This window comes from Dermacentor andersoni, chromosome 7, assembly GCF_023375885.2.
Source record: "Dermacentor andersoni chromosome 7, qqDerAnde1_hic_scaffold, whole genome shotgun sequence".
NCBI lineage: Eukaryota > Metazoa > Arthropoda > Arachnida > Ixodida > Ixodidae > Dermacentor > Dermacentor andersoni.
This window is the reverse complement of record NC_092820.1, coordinates 98858659-98877811: the sequence shown is the minus strand read 5'-3', so window position 1 is coordinate 98877811 and position 19153 is coordinate 98858659.

Genomic DNA, 19153 nt, shown 5'->3' with positions numbered 1-19153 from the left:
ATGCAAAGGTCACCCAGCCGCTTTATCTTGTCAGACTATGATTTCAATGAGCCAGTGCTGGTGCTCCCTTACTTGCACAAGATATCACACAGCTTGAAGAAGATAGGCAGTAAAGTAGATGCTAAAGTTGTTTTTTTCCTCCCCGGAAAATTATCAGTGCTCTGTAGTCGTGTGAATGCTCATGCCGCACGATAAAATATTTGAACAACTAACCTTAGGAATTGGTTTGGAGGATGTGCCCTGGGTGTGGTTTACATGGTTCCCTTGACCTGCGGAAAGAAATACGTTGGCCAAACAGGTGGAAGTTTACATGAGCGATTGAGAGCGCATTTTTACAGTGTTTATACCGCGGTGCTAGCTCATCAGGGCATACACTGCAGACACTGCCATTGTGACCCTGCATTTTAAAACTGCGTCGTAATTTCCAAACCCCGAGAACAGCTTACACGTAAAATCATAGAGGCTGACTAGATGCAGCGACTGGAAGATCTTTGCATCAGCATGCCGTCTATTCTCTCACCGAAAACGAAATCAAGTATCTGGCTGTGGTACAACAGGGAGTAATCTGTGACATAATGAAAAAGTTGTTTCTTAATGACTTCTGCCCATGTATATAGTTCTCGCGATTAGGCATGTAAAGATGAGTTGATATTAGCGCATGTGTTGTGTTCTTCCTTCAGTCCTTGTTTTTCGCGCTGTGCAAACATGTCAATATCTCTATTTGTCGGCATTTCATCCGATTGACAATTATTAAGCAGGAAATGCTTTTAGCTCCCGTTGTGGTTGACCTGAAACTGACCTTGTACCAAACGCCAGAGCCGTTAACCGGGCAAGTAGCGAGACGAAAGGAGATGAATCAATGAAGTTTTATTTACATTCTGTCAAAGATACAGAAAGAAGGACTGTGACAAAAAGCTGTCTGTCAGAAGAGCTTGACTAGGTCATAGCCGCATTTAAGAATTTTGGAGCGGTAACAGCACTACCGTAAAATAAATTGAAAATTCAATCTTAACAGGCTGCGTAGTACAAAAGGGCGCACACTAAGGTATGCAAATGTAAAGTTATACACAATAGTTAAAGCACATTTTACAATCGTCATAAAAATAAATACAAAACAGTGTTTTAGAAAAAAAGGAATACTTGAAATGCTATCGATTTACAAATATCTAGAAGAAATACACTAAAAATACAGGAAAAAGTATAGAAATTAGCATGTTACAAACAGTTACATACAACCAGATGAAACAATTCGATATGATTATGAATTTGGTAAATGAGACAAGGTTTGCAATAAAACAAGTGTTAAGTATTAGAATTATCAACCGTATACATCACTGTATAAACCTTCCGGATATCCTGACATGAACAATCAAACAAGGCAAAATTGTTAAGGTCATAGTGATTCAGAAGGGAGGGAAGAGTGTAAGACAAGCGCTCTTTTCCGGAGTTTAATCGTACTGTGTCTAGTTCCTATTTTTCTCCATGACGCGTGGGTTAAATTTAAATGCCTAATTCTTAAATTGACATAAACGTGCAAATTTGTTATGTTCTTACGAGTTCGTAATTTGAATTTTCTGCTTAAGGTATAATTGTACGTCTTGTGTACTTACCTATTCCTGAACTGCAGAATAAAAAATTAGTAGATGTCGCAAAATGCGCCTTGAAAATATGCCTAATACATTTTTTTTCTAAACCAAGTATATTTGAATAGGATTAGGGACCGCCTTTGTACTCCATACTACTTGGCAACAATTTAAACGAGATCCAAAGAGCGAGGGATAGAGCAGCAGCTTGATTCCATTTGGAAGTAAGTATCGAAGCCGACCAATTACACCTGTCACCTGAGCACACTTTTGCAGGACATGTGTTGCGCGGTAATCCTAGCTCATATTCGCGGAAACAAAATATGCCTACACATTGAAAGTGGTAAACTATTTCAACAGTATGAGTGCTCAGGACTACGCATGAGGTGCGATTAATTAATTTTTTTAGCCGGTATATAACAGCTTTTGTTTTATTTTCATTAATACGCGTAGTATTTGCTGCTGACCAGCTCTCCATAAATTACGAGAAAGCGCTTGATTGAGTAGAAAAATCAGCAATCATGCAGGCATTACGGAATCAGGGTGTAGACGAGCCGTATGTAAAAATACTGAAAGATATCTATAGGGGCTCCACAGCCACCATAGTCCTCCATAAAGAAAGCAACAAAATCCCAATAAAGAAGTGCGTCCGGCAGGAAGATACGATCTCTCCAATGCTATTCATAGCATGTTTACAGGAGGCATTCAGAGACCTGGATTAGGAAGGATTGGGGATAAGAATGAATGGCGAATACCTTAGCCACTTGCGAGTCACTGATGATATTGCCTTGCTTAGTAACTCATGGGACCAATTGCAATGCATGCTCACTGACCTGGACAGGGAAAGAAGGAGGGCGGGTCTAAAAATTAATCGGCAGAGAACTAAAGTAATGTTTAATAGTCTCGGAAGAGAACAGCAGTTTATGATAGGTAGCGAGGCACTGGAAGTGGTAAGGTAGTGACCGCGGATCCGGATCATGTGACTAAAATAATCAGAAGAATAAGAATGGGCTAGGGTGTTTCTGGCAGGCTTTTTCAGATCACGAACAACAGGTTGCCACTATCCCTCAAGAAAAAAATGTATAACAGCGGTGTCTTACAAGTACTCACCTACGGGGCAGACACCGGGAGGCTTACGAAAAGGGCTCTACTTAAATTGAGGACGACGCAACGAGCGTTGGAAAGAAGAATGGTGGGTGTAACGTTAAGGGATAAGAAAAGAGCAGATTGGCTGAGGGACCAAATGCGAGTTCATGACATCTTAGTTGAAATTAAGAAAAGAAATGAACATGGGCAGGGACATGTAATGAGTGGGGAAGATAATAGATGGTCATTAAGGGTTACGGACTGGATTTGAAGAGAAGGGAGGTGTAGCAGGGGGTGGCAGAAAGTTAGGTGGACGGATGATATTAAGAAGTTTGCAGGGACAACATGGCCACTATTAAGACATGGCCGGGGTAGTTGGAGAAGTATGGGAGAGGTCTTTGCCCTGCCGTGGGCGTAGCCATACTGATGATGATGATGTTGATATCTCTAGCGCTTTTATTGTGTGATTACAAGTTCTTATAAGCTCGTGAATATTATGCCCTGAAAGAAGGATGCTGGTATCATCAGGATATATTATGTATTTGTCCTCGCAATTAATATTGACAATTTCATTAAGATAGATGTTAAATAATAGTGGGCGTAGAGTACTGCTTTGTGGCACTCTCCACAGCAAAGGTTTCACTCGGGAAATAGATTGGCTTATCTTAACGATCTGCTGTCTGTTTGATAAATAAGAATCAGTAAGCGTTAAGGCTTCTCCACGAATACCATAGCAATGCAATTTCTTTGAGAATATGTTATGGTTTATTAAATCAAAGGCCCTTGAAAAATCTAAAAGTACTAAGAATGGTCGCCTTATGTTCAAGTTGTCTAAGAATATACTCTTTCTGTTCCAGCAGTGCCAGTCTAACTGATTTATCTTTCCGAAAACCAAAGTGATTAGCTGTACATAAATTATGGTTGTCAGTAAACTTGAAAGACGATTGTGCACAATTCTTGCGAAGGCCTTTGAGAACCCACTCAAGATAGACACCGGTCTATAATTGCCAAATTTCGATCACCTTTTTTTAAAGCACAGACACTTTGCTATTTGCATATTTAATGGAAAGACGGAGTTAGTGAAACGAATGGTAAGTATATCTGCTAAAATTGGCGCGATTACAGCAGACACGTCATTGACAGGAAGTATTTGAATTCCGTGAATATCACAACTGGAACTATATTTTGGTTTTTATTGTTGATAAGACTTCGTGGCCAGTGACAGGGCTCAAGTACAATGATTGACCATTGTGAAGACTTACGTATTTGGCACGAATCAGCAGGAGTTCCGGTCCTTATCATATCAGTGAAAAAATAATAAATGCGTCAGCCGATTTAGATAAATCGACACATTTACCGTTTACTTCCTGTTTTGAAACAGGGGCGGTAAAGTGGCCGCGATGAAGGAGTGTGTTTAATCTAGACCACAGTACGTCAGAACGATTACCAGGAACTTCAAGATGTGTTGATTGATAGTGAGTTCTCGCGGATGGCAGCCGTTTTGTAAGTTTGTTGCGATAACACTTGAAGGCCAGCTAGTCCTCTGGTACACAAGTACGTAGAAAAGTTTGGTAAAGTTCATCTGTTGTTTTCAATTGATGACGCATCTCAGGCGTTACCTATGGTTTTCGTGTTTTACAATTTATTCTGCGCTCTTTCAGCGGAAAAGTTAAATGATACGATTGCTTGAAAATTGCAATAAATTTATTGTAAGCATTGTTTGCGTCTTCAGATTTTCTTATATCGCGCCAATCTGCCTGCAATAGACTGTTACGAAATGCACTGAGCGCCACAGCTGTAATTCATCATCATCATCATCATCATCATCAGCTTCGTTATGCCCACTGCAGGGCAAAGGCCTCTCCCATACTTCTCCAACTACCCCGGTCATGTACTAATTGTGGCCATGTTGTCCCTGCAAACTCCTTAATCTCATCCGCCCACCTAACAGCTGTAATTACCTAAAACTTAATTATTTGACGCTTTGCTGTACCTTGTATCAATAGCTGCGCACATAAAAGTATTGAAACATGGTCACTGATACAACACGACAAAACACCGTACATAATATTTTTCTCAGACAAATTTGTAATAAAAAAATATAGGACTCACTCGTATTCAAGTGCCACTCTCGTGGGTATGCTAATTCTGTTTAAGAAACCATTAGATAGTACGTTAGCATTAAAGTTACGGCTAACATAGCTTGTAGAACTAACGTCAACATTGACACGTGTGCTTCTTTATCTTTGTCGGGCGACACGTTTCGCCACCTAATAATTGTTATCAGCGCAGCACGCTCCTGCATGCATCGGAGGTTTCTGGAATGTTATCGATGGCTCCACCGCTGTCTGTCACCGAACCTTGTGTAATCTGATTCCATGTATGCGCGACGCGAATAGCGTAGAACTTTGTCGAAGACACGCGGGTCCCAGCGATTATTCTGGAACATTCGACGAATGGTGCATAAAAGCCGACGCACTTGACCCGCTTATCAGATTTTCAACAACTGCCGAGTATTTTCGCCGCTATCGTTGTTCTTTGAGTGTAGCTTGCTTTTGAGGGCACAAGTTCGCCCAATAAAACGCTAGTTTCGTTAACCACAGTTTTGCTGCCTTCTTGACCATCACTGCTACGCGACAATATGGAAGTCTCCCCCAGGAATAAATGGATATTTATTTTCTGCCATAAATGACAGGAATTGATCATAAAAACCAAGAAACGTTACAATGTCACCATTGGTGGTCGATAACAAAGTTAAAGCAAGTTATTGTTTGCATTTACACAAAGCATTTCATAATAAGGGGTTGTCTGAGTAAAGTAATCCAACAGCTGACATTCAACGTTTTCGCAAACCAACAAAGCAACGCCCACACCACGGCCGTGCATGCTATCTGAATAAAATGTCCTGTAATTGGACAGCCTAAAGACGTCGCATTCATTAGTGCTCCAAGTTTCATTCAGCATTAGGGAGGTGTATTGGAATGAAAATTCAGTGAAAAACTCTTCTAGACATGATACATTATTTCTAATAAACCTCGCGTTCAAATGCACACATCTAGAGGAATTAGGAGGTAGAGGACGCACAATATCGCTAAGGGCATTTGGCAGATAAGAAGGGTGATCGGTCTTCTCAGTTACTTTCGCAAAGTAGCATAACGGTGATTAAATTATCTACAGTCGGTTAGGGTCAGCATAGCTCCTAATGTGAACAGCACATGCTCCTTTCGTCTTCTGGACCAGAACTTTACCGTGGCTGGACCAGACGTATCCGTAGCCTTTATCCTTAGCCATATTCTTTGATTCTCGGAGCATTTCCTGGAAGTGCCGCGTCAGATTCTCTTGAATGAAAACAATCGGGTCGGAGTGTTTAAGGTTACTTTTGTTTGTTAACCACGCATCCCTTGTTTGTTGCTGAAGAAAGCGAACAAATATTCCTGGTATTGTCTCTGCTCTTGATGGTAGCCTATGAACATATACAACGTCCGCTTCGACCACATGGGGAAGTTAAGGTTTGTCAGTGACGGTGTATAAGGATGCAATCAGGTTTTCATGCGGCACTACACGGACCCCATAAATTTCCAAGTTCTGCCTTCTGCTTCTGTATTCTAGCTCATTTGTCTGTCGCTCAAGATTACTTTGTGTTGTTGCGCGTGTAGCCTGTCTTGCGTCTAGTTCCTCTACCTTCTTTCTTAGCTCTTGAATGCCATTGTCCTGGCGATTGTTTTTTCAAGACCGCCAAATTTGTTTGGCATGAACTGTAGACTGTGCTCCATCTTTTGAACCTTTTCTGTCCAAATCGGAAGACTTTCAAGCTTGGTATTAATGGAAAGAATAATTGCTTTCATATTTGAACCGTCCTGGTTGTTAATCTGGACTGAAGCTGATCCCGGACTACGGCAGGGTGGCCACCGCGAAGTTTCCTTCTGTGTAGGATTTTTTCATTTGACAGATTTTTCTTTGATTCCTGCACACTTTCCTAAATGGTACATGCGACGACATTCGTTACACTCTACAGCACAGTCGTCAGATATATACAGGAAACATGTTGAACACAATGTTGACATTGCAAGAAGCAAAATCTTTTCAAAGCAAAAGATCATCCGGGCAACGATTCAAAACTTATTAAAATGCGGTCTCTGGCCTGCAACTCTTTGTACAGTAGCGCATTAAATACGCTAATTACTGCTCATAAACGTTCCAGATACATTGCTTTAGAGCTATTCCATATGTTTTTTGACAATATCACCCAATGTGTAACTTAAAGTACGCTGGTGTTTTCTTTGCCATTTCGAATAGCGACGTTCAATAGGCAGCTAAATAGCACCATATACATTATTGCATCTTTTGGCATTGAGAAGGGGTTGCCTGTGCTCGTTTTAACGCGAGTGGTCCGTGAGTTACGCGGCGCAGGTTTTGTATCACCTCAACTGATGGTTCCACGCTGCGTGGCGCCTCCTTCAGCTGCTTTTATTCTTCTAGCTGGCAGCGTCCATATGGATCGTATCGCGTGGTGCGGTGTGATGTGGTGAGGTGCGCCGTTGTGAGCATGCACTACACCCATTTTAAGATTGTGGCTGGTATCAACTACAACCAACTTGCTTTGTCGGTTGCCATTTTATGCTTACATCTACTCTCGATTAGGGGAGTGCCAGCAATTATTTTCTTTGTCTGCTGATGGGATCACCACAATCACGCCAATGTGCGTTCACTACCTGGAACACGTAGCTCATTATCAACGAAAGCAACACCAACACTGTCAACGAGCCACATCCAAATAGTTGCCGTGTCGGGCAATCTGTAGAGTTAGTTTTTTTTTTTAAATCAACCACTAGTGTTGTGGCTCCATTTTCTTATTTCGCGTGCTGCCATAAAAGAAGGAAAAGTAATAACGCACGACAGAGCACGCTGAAAACGACTGAATGGAAGGTTTCATGGCTCACTCAAAACTTTCCCTTCGGTATTTGCGACCTTAAAGGGAAACTGAAGAGTCTGTCGAATTCAATAAGACACTCATATACGGATGCGGGAACGTTATGAACCATGCAGGTAAAATTTTGGGGGGGAGTTTTCACTTAGGAGCAACGTAATCGCCGTCGAGCGCCGCGCGCTGCTGCTGACGCTGACGATGCGAGCGGAGACCGGAAACCGCGGCGTAGTGACGTCAGCACTGGTGCTCCGTTCCTTCGCAGTCTCCGCGACCGCTCCTGACCGTGCGTGTTTCTGTGTGCGTGCAATCATAATCTGCTTCGCTCGACCCGCATTGCTTTGTTTGTCTGTATGTAGAGTGGTAGTTGACGTGCGCAGCATCAATTGAAGTGGTGGGCGATAATGCCGGCGTTCTGTGCAACCTGCGGTTGCACGAAGACCAGCGGCCGCGACGATGTTCCGATGTTCCATTACTTCCCGCAAGACGAGAAGCTTTCAGCTATGTGGAAGGCTGCTGTGAATCGAAAGAATTTGAAGCGCTCAAGAACAAGAGTGCTGTGCTCTAACCACTTCCGTGACGACGATTACTACCAGAGTCTATCAATAATGCTTGAATGAGTGGGAGTACGACTTGCTGCTAGCAGGCTTTCTAAACGTAGCGCGAAAAGTTCGGGGCAACGAACACATAAAGACGGGACGGGTGCGGGCGGACGGATGGTAACTGGTCTTGGAAGACCTCATGAATACACGAACTCTTCCAAACCTGGATTTTGATTTAGTGCTAGCGCCTACGTGTTAGCCCGCTGAACGAAAGGTGCATGTTTATCGCCCACCCTTCACGCAGGTTTGGTCGCACACCGCCGTTACTTTTCTATTCGCACGTATGTTGTGAAACAACCTACATGCAACTACCATAACCTAGTGCAACTCTAAAATTTACATGTGTTAGAAAGCCAGCGCCCCGGATGGGAAGCGTAGCAGGGGGTGGCAGAAAGTTAGGTGGGCGGATGAGATTAAGAAGTTTGCAGGGACAACATGGCCACAATTAGTACATGACCGGGGTAGTTGGACAAGTATGGGAGAGGCCTTTGCCCTGCAGTGGGCGTAACCAGGCTGATGATGATGGTGATAAAAGCCAGCGCACGCCAGGACGCTGCGCTCCCCCTTCTCTCGCGCACAGAGAGAAACCGTCCATCTCACGTAGCCGACGGAACTCGCCGCCTTTAGGGCTCCGGTTACGAGTAGCGTGCGGATGGCGCGCTGATGAAGGTCACTAAACGTGCTGCAAGAGCCGGAAAGCTTCTCCCACATGTAAACCGTCTGTGTAGATCGCCGACCACTTTGGGGCAGCGCACAAATGCCGACGATCGCATCCCCGCTTACGTTCCACGAGGAGGCATGTAGGAACATAACAGTACAGTTGTTTGCCCGGAAACGAACTCACTGGATCGCTGAATGCAGCTTTGCAAAAAACCATACTCACCAAAGAACATTTCTAACACGAGGAGAGGCTAACTCTTCGCTTTCGTTCCCGTCGAAACCACTGCTTGCTACCAGCATCTTTTGCTTCTTCGAGAGGCCGGCTCCTCGCAATCGGCTCGTACATGTAGGGAGCAACGCCGAACTCATCAGAGAAACGCAATCTCTCGAAATTTACCATTACCGTCTCAGCAAAACAACAGCGCCAAACCACCTTGCTCCGTGCTTCACGCGTAGCGACAGCGGTCGGTCCGGACGAACGCACTTGTTGACGTCACGAGGCGCCCGACCAATCACAGACGGAAACGAGGCGGGCGAGCTGCCCCGACTCTGCTGCTGTACTTTTCGTTGAAATAAAATCTGTTTGCGCTTTCTTTCGCTCAATTTCGATGCGATATACGAATTCGAAGAGTTGCACACCATTACGTACAGCTCTTCACTCATTTTTCTGGAAAACCCTTCAGCTTCCCTTTAACAAGGGCATTAGACAGTTTAATAATTATTCTTCTATACCTAGTTTGGTAATTAGCAAACAAAACTGATACCGGTAGCAGAAGAGGACATGTCACCGATAAATGTAGGTGTGATAAATGCATCGTGCGAATTCTTCGAACACTTCTTTTCTGAACAGCTTGGCATAAATAATAAAAACGAATAAACATTTCTCCCGGAAATACAATGTAACATTTCAGCAGCTTAGCTAATATAGTTTGTTTCGGATTGTTTCGAATTGATCGCCTAACTGCAGAGAGAAAATCACCAATGTTAGCGTTTTGACTGCATCGTATTAGGTATTTATGCTCTCGTGCACATATGTGCGCTTCAGTTTTACCACTCTAAATCTAACATTTACGTAATGCTACTTGAGCTACGATTTCGGGCTAAACACATAGCATGGAAGGCAAGGTCATCCAGCTAACAGGGAACCAAATAATATTACTTTTAGTACAGCGGCAAATCTAGAACCTCGCAAATAAATTTCTCGCCAACTCCTGCTTCTTGTGGGCGCTCGAGTTACATATTATAACATAGAAGACAGGATGGCGTGCAGATGCCATCATAGTGACCATCGCTGCCGAGCGTGTATAAGTCACATACGTTAGCTGCATGTGCACTCATACCCCTCCTGGTCTTGCTGAAAACGGAAAGGCGGCAATCGCTAACCTGTCCCGATTACCTTGCCACTACTTCTTGTCGACAAATGGAACCTTTGCCAAACGTTAAATTAGAACTTTTATCTTAGGCTCACCGCGAAAAGAAGGAAAAGAAAGAAAGGGACGATATGCAATTCGTTGCAATTAGTGCCCCCCCCCCCCCAGCTAGGAGGAAGTATGAGCGTCTCCAAGAAATTATGCATACTAAATATATAACTCTTTTCACGATCAGTAACTTTAAATAAATATTTGGGAATGTATTCATTTTTTGACGTACACCACACATTACGATTATATAGTCACCTTTCAGCCAACAAGTTTCACGGGTCGTATAATAGAACTCATATAGTATGATTGACTATTCTCAAAGCATAAAGTTTACTTGATCAAGACAAATTATAAATATATAAAAGAAGATCTACGTTACCCTTTGGAGTTGGTTCTTTTTTTCAGAACTGACAAAGGGGGGCTTACATTCCAATGTGATGAAATAGGTAGCAAATACAACTGCAAAAAGTAACTTTTCTTCTTTCATGCTTTCTTCCAAAAGCAGCATGTGAACAAGTATGCGGCCTACAGGGGCAAGCACTGAGGTACATATATATATGGGTAACAATGGGGAACACAATATTGAGCAGCGGTCATTTCTTCCTTGTCCCTGCGTTGTCCTTTCTTCTGTAGGAGCAACTGCGCGCAGTGGTCACATGAACTGTGCCACAGGTCAAAATAAGATGACAAAATACAGGTATTCTTTGTTCATTTTCTTTTGAAAAAATTTGGTGCATTCTATTATAGTAAGTATATTCCTCGGATTTCGAAAAAAAGAAGCATTCTCTCGAGCCGACGTTTGCCATGCTTTGCACTTGAACACAGCTTGCAAGACAGAAAGGCCGCGCAGTTGTCCCTAAATTTAGTGTGCTAGCAAAACAAAAAAATAACACAATGACGCTGTCAGCAATCTGACATGAAGCTAAGCTACAGTTCTGCACAAAAGAAGAAAATGAAACAGTCGAAGTGCGAAAATAGCAGAGAAAATGTTGTTCAGGAAACTGTCTTGGCAATAAAAAAGCGGTGAAATTGAATGTTATGGGAAGTCGACAATGCATGCAGCATATAAATATACATTACCAATTTAAACTTGTTCGTCTTGGTTACATAATGCTAATTTTGTAGCTTCAAGTACCCATAGCCGGGAGGAGTTATTTCGTCCTAGCAGCGCAGTTATCTGCAGCACCACCTCGCACAGTTTGTGGTGAACTGTAACGAGTTTAGCTCTCTTGCTCTTCAGAATGCATTCATGTAGCAACATTATGAGAGCAATATATTTCTATACCGTGCAAAATGATTTGGTGACAACAAATGCATGCTTTGACGTAGGAACTACATATTTCCATCGACATGAACAAGTGTTTAGGAAATCGTATACCCATGCAAGTTTATTTCAAATTTTCTAAAATATATCACAAACAGCAGAACTACGGCCGCAAATTGCTTAAAAATAAAATTACTTCGTGTTCCTTCACCAATATTACATTATCTGTACGTAAAGCGGCAAGGCAAGGTCGGAGGCCTTTGTCATGCATTTTAAGAGGCCTCCGCCCCTCTAGCAGAGTTTGTATTAGGTCTGTTGAAAATAAAGCATTCAACAACAGGAGCCATGGCGTTGCACTGCTCAGCACGTGATCGCAGGTGCAGCTCTGGGCCGCTGCGGCCATAAATAAACAGGAGCGAAATGCGGAAAACACTCGTGTACAAACATTGTGTTGTAGGGTAAAAAAATCCGCAGCGCTCAGAATTATTCCAGTGTCCGTCTAATGACGCAATTCCTTGTGACGTAATAGTAGAGCAGTGTTGGCACGCGTTGTTCAGGCGCATATATTATTTTCTTTTCACCTCGTGTTTAGCACCACCCAAATAGGGGGAAAACGCACTTAACAAAGCGGAGAGCTTGCCCCGCATATATAAATAGCGATTACCTGTACATGGCTAAAAGCGGTGGAAGAAAACTTGGCCCAGGCAGAAGCTGACCCTTCGACATTTGAATTGATTAGTCTCCATGTCGAAAAAAAGTTCTTAGTAGCCAAGATCAGAACTGCTTAGTAGCGGTCTTCTTTCCTGCAACTGCTCAGCAAACACATCCAAAATTTCTGGACACCTACCAACTACAGGCACCATGCGCCAGCGGCGCAAAGCTAGTGCGTTCTCAATGAAACGTGTGCGTTTTTCGCGAATAACAAAAAGTACAAGTTCTATATTGAGAAAGCCAGATGACAGACAGGTTCATGAAGACAAACAACACAAGCCAAATGCAGTGAACGTGGTGTGTTATGCTAAAGTTTTCTTCAGGAGCGCTTAAAGATTGAGCTAAGGAAGCCTCTGGAATTGACGAACACTTGTACTTGATTTGCGAGACCAATACAGTCGCTCTTATAAAGCTACGGCTCCAACTCTATGCAGTCTATTGCATCTTTATGAAGTCTGGTGACTCAGGTTTTGATTCATGCCGATATTGCCTTTCTACACATGGCGTAACATTCTTCCCAAGGGTGGACAAGACTGGCACAGTGTCGAGTGCAAGGCGTTGCTCTAAAGATTGTCTGGCCGGGAGTGTCGTGCATGGAGATGACGAGGTGCACTACACTAACGCTCGCGCGCTGTATCACGCTGCGCGCTAACCTGCACTGTAAAGAAATCTGTGAATTTAAAGAAAATTTACAGAAATTTCCTGAACCGCAAAATAAATTTTCTGTGAATGCTCTATGACAAAAACCTTTTAAAAGAACAACTGGTATTTTCGGTTCTTCTTGATCTCTAGCTTATAAATCAAGTCGAACCTAAAATGTAACCAATTTTAATTATTGTAACTGCCTGAAAAATGCAAAATAAAAGTTAAGAGCTTTTTCTTTTCATACACACTGTTTGTTTTTGTTTTTTTGCACATACAACGCATGACGCGCTGTTTTCGGTACTGCTTTAAAGCCCCAGGCTATAATCGAAATGGCTGCTGTTCGAGTCAACGCATGTCGGCACTGCTCCGTTTCTGTTTTAGAAAATCTTAAGAGGTGAGTGGTCTTCTTTTCATGTACATTACAGAGAGTGCACGACGTATTCGCGTACGCAATATTTTCCCCGTGTTCATGATAAAGAACAGGTCTACAATGTAGCCCACAAAGAATATTCAGGCCGACTGCGACAAAACTTGACAACCACGTATTTCAGCGTACTCTGCGCTTTGTAAGGTAACGTCGGATTTGAGCATTAAATTTAGCTTTAGTGTTTTGTTATAGCACACGTAAGGGCCAGCCAGTGGGCTTGAGAAATGTTGTTTATTCTCGCCTTTTTGGAATGTACTTGGTTTTACTGGCCCTGGGAAAAAAAAGCATGCGCAAGCTCTCCACGAAGGTCACTAAGCGACGTTAGCTCTGAGCTACGATCAACTGTTTAGTTTATTGGAGCGAACGCATAGTGCGCCTTTTCTTCTGTTTTGTAATATCTTATTTGTTTTGATGCTGGCATATGAACCCGCAGCATATGAGGGCACATGGTATCCAGTAATGATTTTGTAGCTTCGTTAGCTGCGGTTCGAGTGTTTCAGTGCGTTACCACTAGTAAATGATTTTGACTGGCGATTAACTAAGTCGCTTCGTTTTAAAAAATAGTTAGCGGGAACACTGGACTGCGTGGCTTTGTGTACTGTCTGCGCATTTTAAAAGCCCACGGCGGAAGTTGCTAGTATCCGAGCCGCGAAGATATGCTGTCGTCACGCTCGTGGCCACGAAGCATTGCTCGCATGTTGTCTGCTAGCCTCACTTCCCGACTCTCTCAGAGAATAACTAAATGTAGGAATTCTAGACTGCAAAAAATTAGAAACAAATGGTCAAAATTTGCATCAATTCAACTTGCAGTAACGCATTCACTAAAAAAGTAATGAAACAACAGGTTTCATTGTTTGACGCATCTAATATTACACAGTTAACGTAATGTGTCCACCGCTTTAAATTATCGGGACTATTTTCTACCTTGTGCCATTCTGCTAGACATTGTTACGAAAATAGCTGACGTGTGCTTTGTTTGCGACTGCACATTTCGTGACCAGGCGCAAGGGCAAAGGACGGAGGCAGCGCGTGAGGGACTTGGACTCCGTCAACAGGTGCGTACTTTGCGCGCGCGACCGCGCGATGTACCTTGAAATTGACCTGCACACGGCTCATACCTTTGTGCGCGCTATGTTTTCGCCGCTCTTGCGTTGAAGCGATAGATCACACCAAAGTCACCTCGCTCGGTGCTCCTGCTGCGCTTGCTCATACCAGAGTTTTGACAACGTGTGTCCGCGCTCATCGATTGCGATGTGTTCCCGTTTGCTTGTGCGCAGTGATGCCATGCTTGTTAATTCGGTTAGTAAGCGAATGTTTCGAAGTTTTTACTGCCGATAAAACAAGTAACCTTACTTCGTATAGATGTCTAATAATTTGCTTCGTAACTGATGCTTCGCCTTTGCGGCGACAATTGTACTTTTCTTTAGTTCCAAATAAAAAAATAAACGCGCATGGAGCATATACCACAATCCGGCATATTGATATGGATTACGTGAAGAAGAGGGCTATACTTGAGCGACAGATTGCAATGTTTAGGTTACTAGTTAAAACAATTCACTGAATAAATTCATAATTATGCTATTTCAAGCATATGTACAGATTCCGAGATTGAGGCCAAGAAGTAATCAAGTCATCGCATCACTTCTCGACTGATCGGCTTCAATTCCGCAATTGCAACACGTGCCCTCAAGTTAATAGCAAGGTTAGTTTAGGACAGTTATAGAAAAGGAAGTAGTGAGACAATGCGCATATTCATTTTTAATATCGCGTATTGAGTGGCTGCATGGTTTAAAAAAATATGTTTGAGCCATAGTTGCACAAACGATATTTTAATATTGTCATGAATAGGTGTCACGTATAAAAACAAACAACAAAATGACCAAGATAGTCGTAGGGTGGTAATTACACTCGTAGCTGAACCGGTGGAGACCAACCTGACATCCTTTCTTTTTCCTTGTCATCATTCACTATTGTTCCTTTAAAATGAAAAAAATAGCAATTCTGAATCTCTCACCTTTTGTATGCTTAACTGTACTTATAGAAGGAAACCACAGACGCCTCAATTAACGTGAGGTTTACACATTGGCTAGCTTAGTGCATATTGGGAATAATAAAATTAAGCTCATCAGCGCAATGTTCTGTGTAGGCTTCTAAATTTTTGAAAGAAACAGCGCCCGCCAACATGGAGTTGTGTGTGCGTTGCGTGTTTGTGTGTTTTGTGTATGTGTGTTTTGTGCCTGTGTGCTTGTGCGGGGAGGCGTGTACAATATGTCGCATTGTGAGTGGTGTTTGTCTCAAAGTGTATATGGGGCCACTGATCGGCCACGTACTAACATTCTGCAGTTACCTGTAATGCAATAGTTGCCTGGCTGGAATAACAGTAATTTGGAGGGGGCGTTCCACATGGTACTCACATACGCAAACCCTGCAGGGCTTTGTTGAACACTCTTCAGAAAGAAAGTGTTGTGCCTCACTGAGTTCATTACAATCAAGTTACTGCCATATGTATATCAAAGTACCACTGTTGTTTTCGGTCAGTCGCAGCATGGCAGCCTGATTGAGGAACCGAGGTACAGCACCCAAACAAACTGCACGGCCTTACACCAAAAGTTTCTCCGTTATCAGGTGTCTTCATAATTGAGTTTTAAAGCAAAAGTCTTCATCAACGTAATGCTGAGACCACTTAGAGCTTTTTTTTCAGCACCATGATGGTTTGATATATAAGCTGGTTCTCTTGCACTGCAGTGAGAAGGTCGCTGTTTCTCTTTCGTTTTCATGTGACCTCTTTAGCTGTCAGTTTATCTTGCTTTAAAATAAAACGCTTTTCTCTTTTTGTACGATAGATTGAAAACATTATTATGCCACCGAGATGGGCTGCCCGCCTCTTACCCTACACGCTGGTAGGGTGGCAGGGGGAGGACGGAACAGTCTTCGCGCGTTGGCGATGGTGAGCCTTCACAGCCTCAAGGGCAGGTGGATTGCTCGACGCTGGTCTTCTTTGGCCTCGCTCTGAAGCACGAAAAAATCTGTAGCCTGGTTCTTCTTTTTCGTGTAACGAAGAAGAGTAGCCTGCCTGCGCCACAGCACCATTGCTACCGGCATGAGCTCGTGGTTGCTGTCCTTGGCCGAACGCTTGTGTCTGCTACCCATTCGCCTGCGCCCGTTGCTAATAAATCTCTTTGCAAGTGGTGGACGTGCTGGGTTTCGACCATCCTGAAACTTCGGAGCCGCACTCTACCTCCCATCATGCCCGACGACGCATGCACTCCTCCAACTCCTCCAACGGCGCTGGCCACCTTGGTGCGTGCCGGTGCCTTGAGTCAGACTAGATCCCCCTATCTTCTCCGACGCAGATGACAAAGATGTTGAAGATTGGATCTCTTCTTATGAGCGAGTGAGTGCTCATAACCAGTAGGACGATGTTACCAAGTTGAGAAACGTCGCATTCTATCTTACGGACGTTGCGAATCTATGGTTCTAAACCCTATCTTCTCCGACGCAGATGACAAAGATGTTGAAGATTGAATCTCCTCTTATGAACGAGTGAGTGCTCATAACCAGTAGGACGATGTTACCAAGTTGAGAAACGTCGCATTCTATCTTACGGACGTTGCGAATCTATGGTTCTAAACCATGAAGCCGACTTCTCTTCGTGGTTGGTCTTCAAAACCAGCTTTACCCAAGTTTTCGGACGGCCAGCAGTACGAAAGCTTCCTGCAGAATAATGTTTGCGCACACGATCTCAAGAGGCCAGCGACAACTTCACGAGCTACATTGAAGATATTGTTGACCTTTGCAAACGGGTGAATGCGTCGATGTCAGAGGAGGAGAAGAATAAACATATAATGAAGGGTATTGAGGACGACGCACTTCAAATTTTATTATCGAAGAGTCCTCAGACTGTCGCTGAAGTGATAGAATTGTGTCAGAGTTACGACGAGTTGCGCAGGCAACAGCTTCACACCCGACGTCCCACTGTTCCCGCCGACTCTCTGTCAAGCCTTGGAGTCGACGACCACAATGCTGATCTGTCCATAAAAATTCAAGAATTCGTTCGCGCAGAGGTCGCCCGTCAGCTATCTTCGATATCTTCTGTCCCGGAGCAACCACCCCCCTTGCCTCCTACGATCCACGACTTCATTCAAGAGCAAGTATCTCAAGCCGTTCCTCCAGCCGCTCAGCAGATACCAGTCACCGCACCTCTCACTTACGCTAAAGCAGTTTCCCTATCTCGTCCACAAACGCTCTTGCCGCCCTCTATGCATCGACCACCGGCATTTTTGCCGCAATGTATGCCGCTTCACGACCGACAGCATTTTCCTCCTATGCAGCTACCCGACCGACAGCATTATTCGACTCCTCAACCACGACTCGGACCTTACCCCCACCAGTGGCGCACACCTTCGACGACTGCCCAATATGTTTTCCTTCTGGTGGTGCTGGTCACGTGGCGTGCCATTGTCGTCGTTTCCTGCTTCCTCTTCGGAACATCCGACGAGCACCACCTTTCCCCGCTCCGTTTTCTTCTTCGCCTTCCAGCCTTCCTACCTCTTCCTTTTCTCCTGACCGCCCAACCACGTCTACCCGCCGCTCACCATTTCCCCGTCGTCGCTCGCTTTCTCCGATGCGGCGTCGTCCCGTGTCCACCAAGCAGGAAAACTAATGGCCGCAGTTTCCTACGCACGAACTGCGTCCACGTCACAATGCCCAAGTCCTCGTACCTCTCCAGCCAACGTAATTGAAGTGTCTGTCGAAGGAATCGCGGTCCTTGCAATTGTAGATAGAGGAGCCGCCGTATCCGTAATTTCCGCCAAACTCTGCCGCACAATACAAAAGGTTTTGACGCTTCTCTCCGACTTCTCCCTTCGAACCGCGAAGGCTCAAAATATTATGCCTCTCGCTGCCTGTACTGCTCGCGCCCTCATTAAAGGACTACTGTATACCGTTGAAGTCATCGTGCCGCTCTCGTGTTCCCATGACATTATATTAGGCTAGGACTTCCTAGCAAATAATACCGTAGTTATTGACTGTTGTCACGCCGAACTCGAACTTTCTGCACTTCCCGACCTTGAGACTATCGAAAACGGCCCTTCTAGTGCTAAGCTGTTTGAGTCCGAAGGCAATGCCGTCCCTCCACTCTCTTCCCTGCTTGTGCCTGTGTCATGCGCCGCTATTTCTGATGGCACAGTTCTCTTTACGTCCTCTTAGGTGTTCATTGGCCGCCGATGTTCTCCTCTGCCATTTTCTCTCCTTACTCTTTGCAATGGCGTCACGAAAATGGCCGTCGACAATCCCACAGCCAGCCCTTTACCTTTATTTCATGGTGAATGCCTAGACCTCGTCGAACTAGTCGACACCTTTTGCATCTTTGACACTCCTGCCGTTTCTACTTCTGCGGACCTTACGCACTTGTGACCCTGCGGTTGATCAGTCCCTCCTCGACGTTTTCCACTGCTCCATCGATGATGGAAGGTCATCTGCAGAACGAAGCCAGCTTATCGCTCTCCTGAAGAAGTTCCGCGCTTCTTTCGAGAGTCATGCATCCGGTTTGGCTCGCACATCGACCGTTTTTCACCAGATAGATAGGCAGTCATGCACCTTTACGGCAACGCCCTTAACCAGTATCCGCCTCTGAGCGCCGTGTCATTGACCACAAGGTTGCTGACATGCTCAAGCGTGGCGTTGTGCATCCTCTCAACAGTCCCTGGGGATCACCGGTCGTTCTCGTTAAGAAAAAAGGATGGCTCTATTCGATTCTGCGTCGACTACCGACGTCTGAACAAGGTAACGTAACGCGCAAGGACGTTTGCTCGTTACCGCGCATCGACGA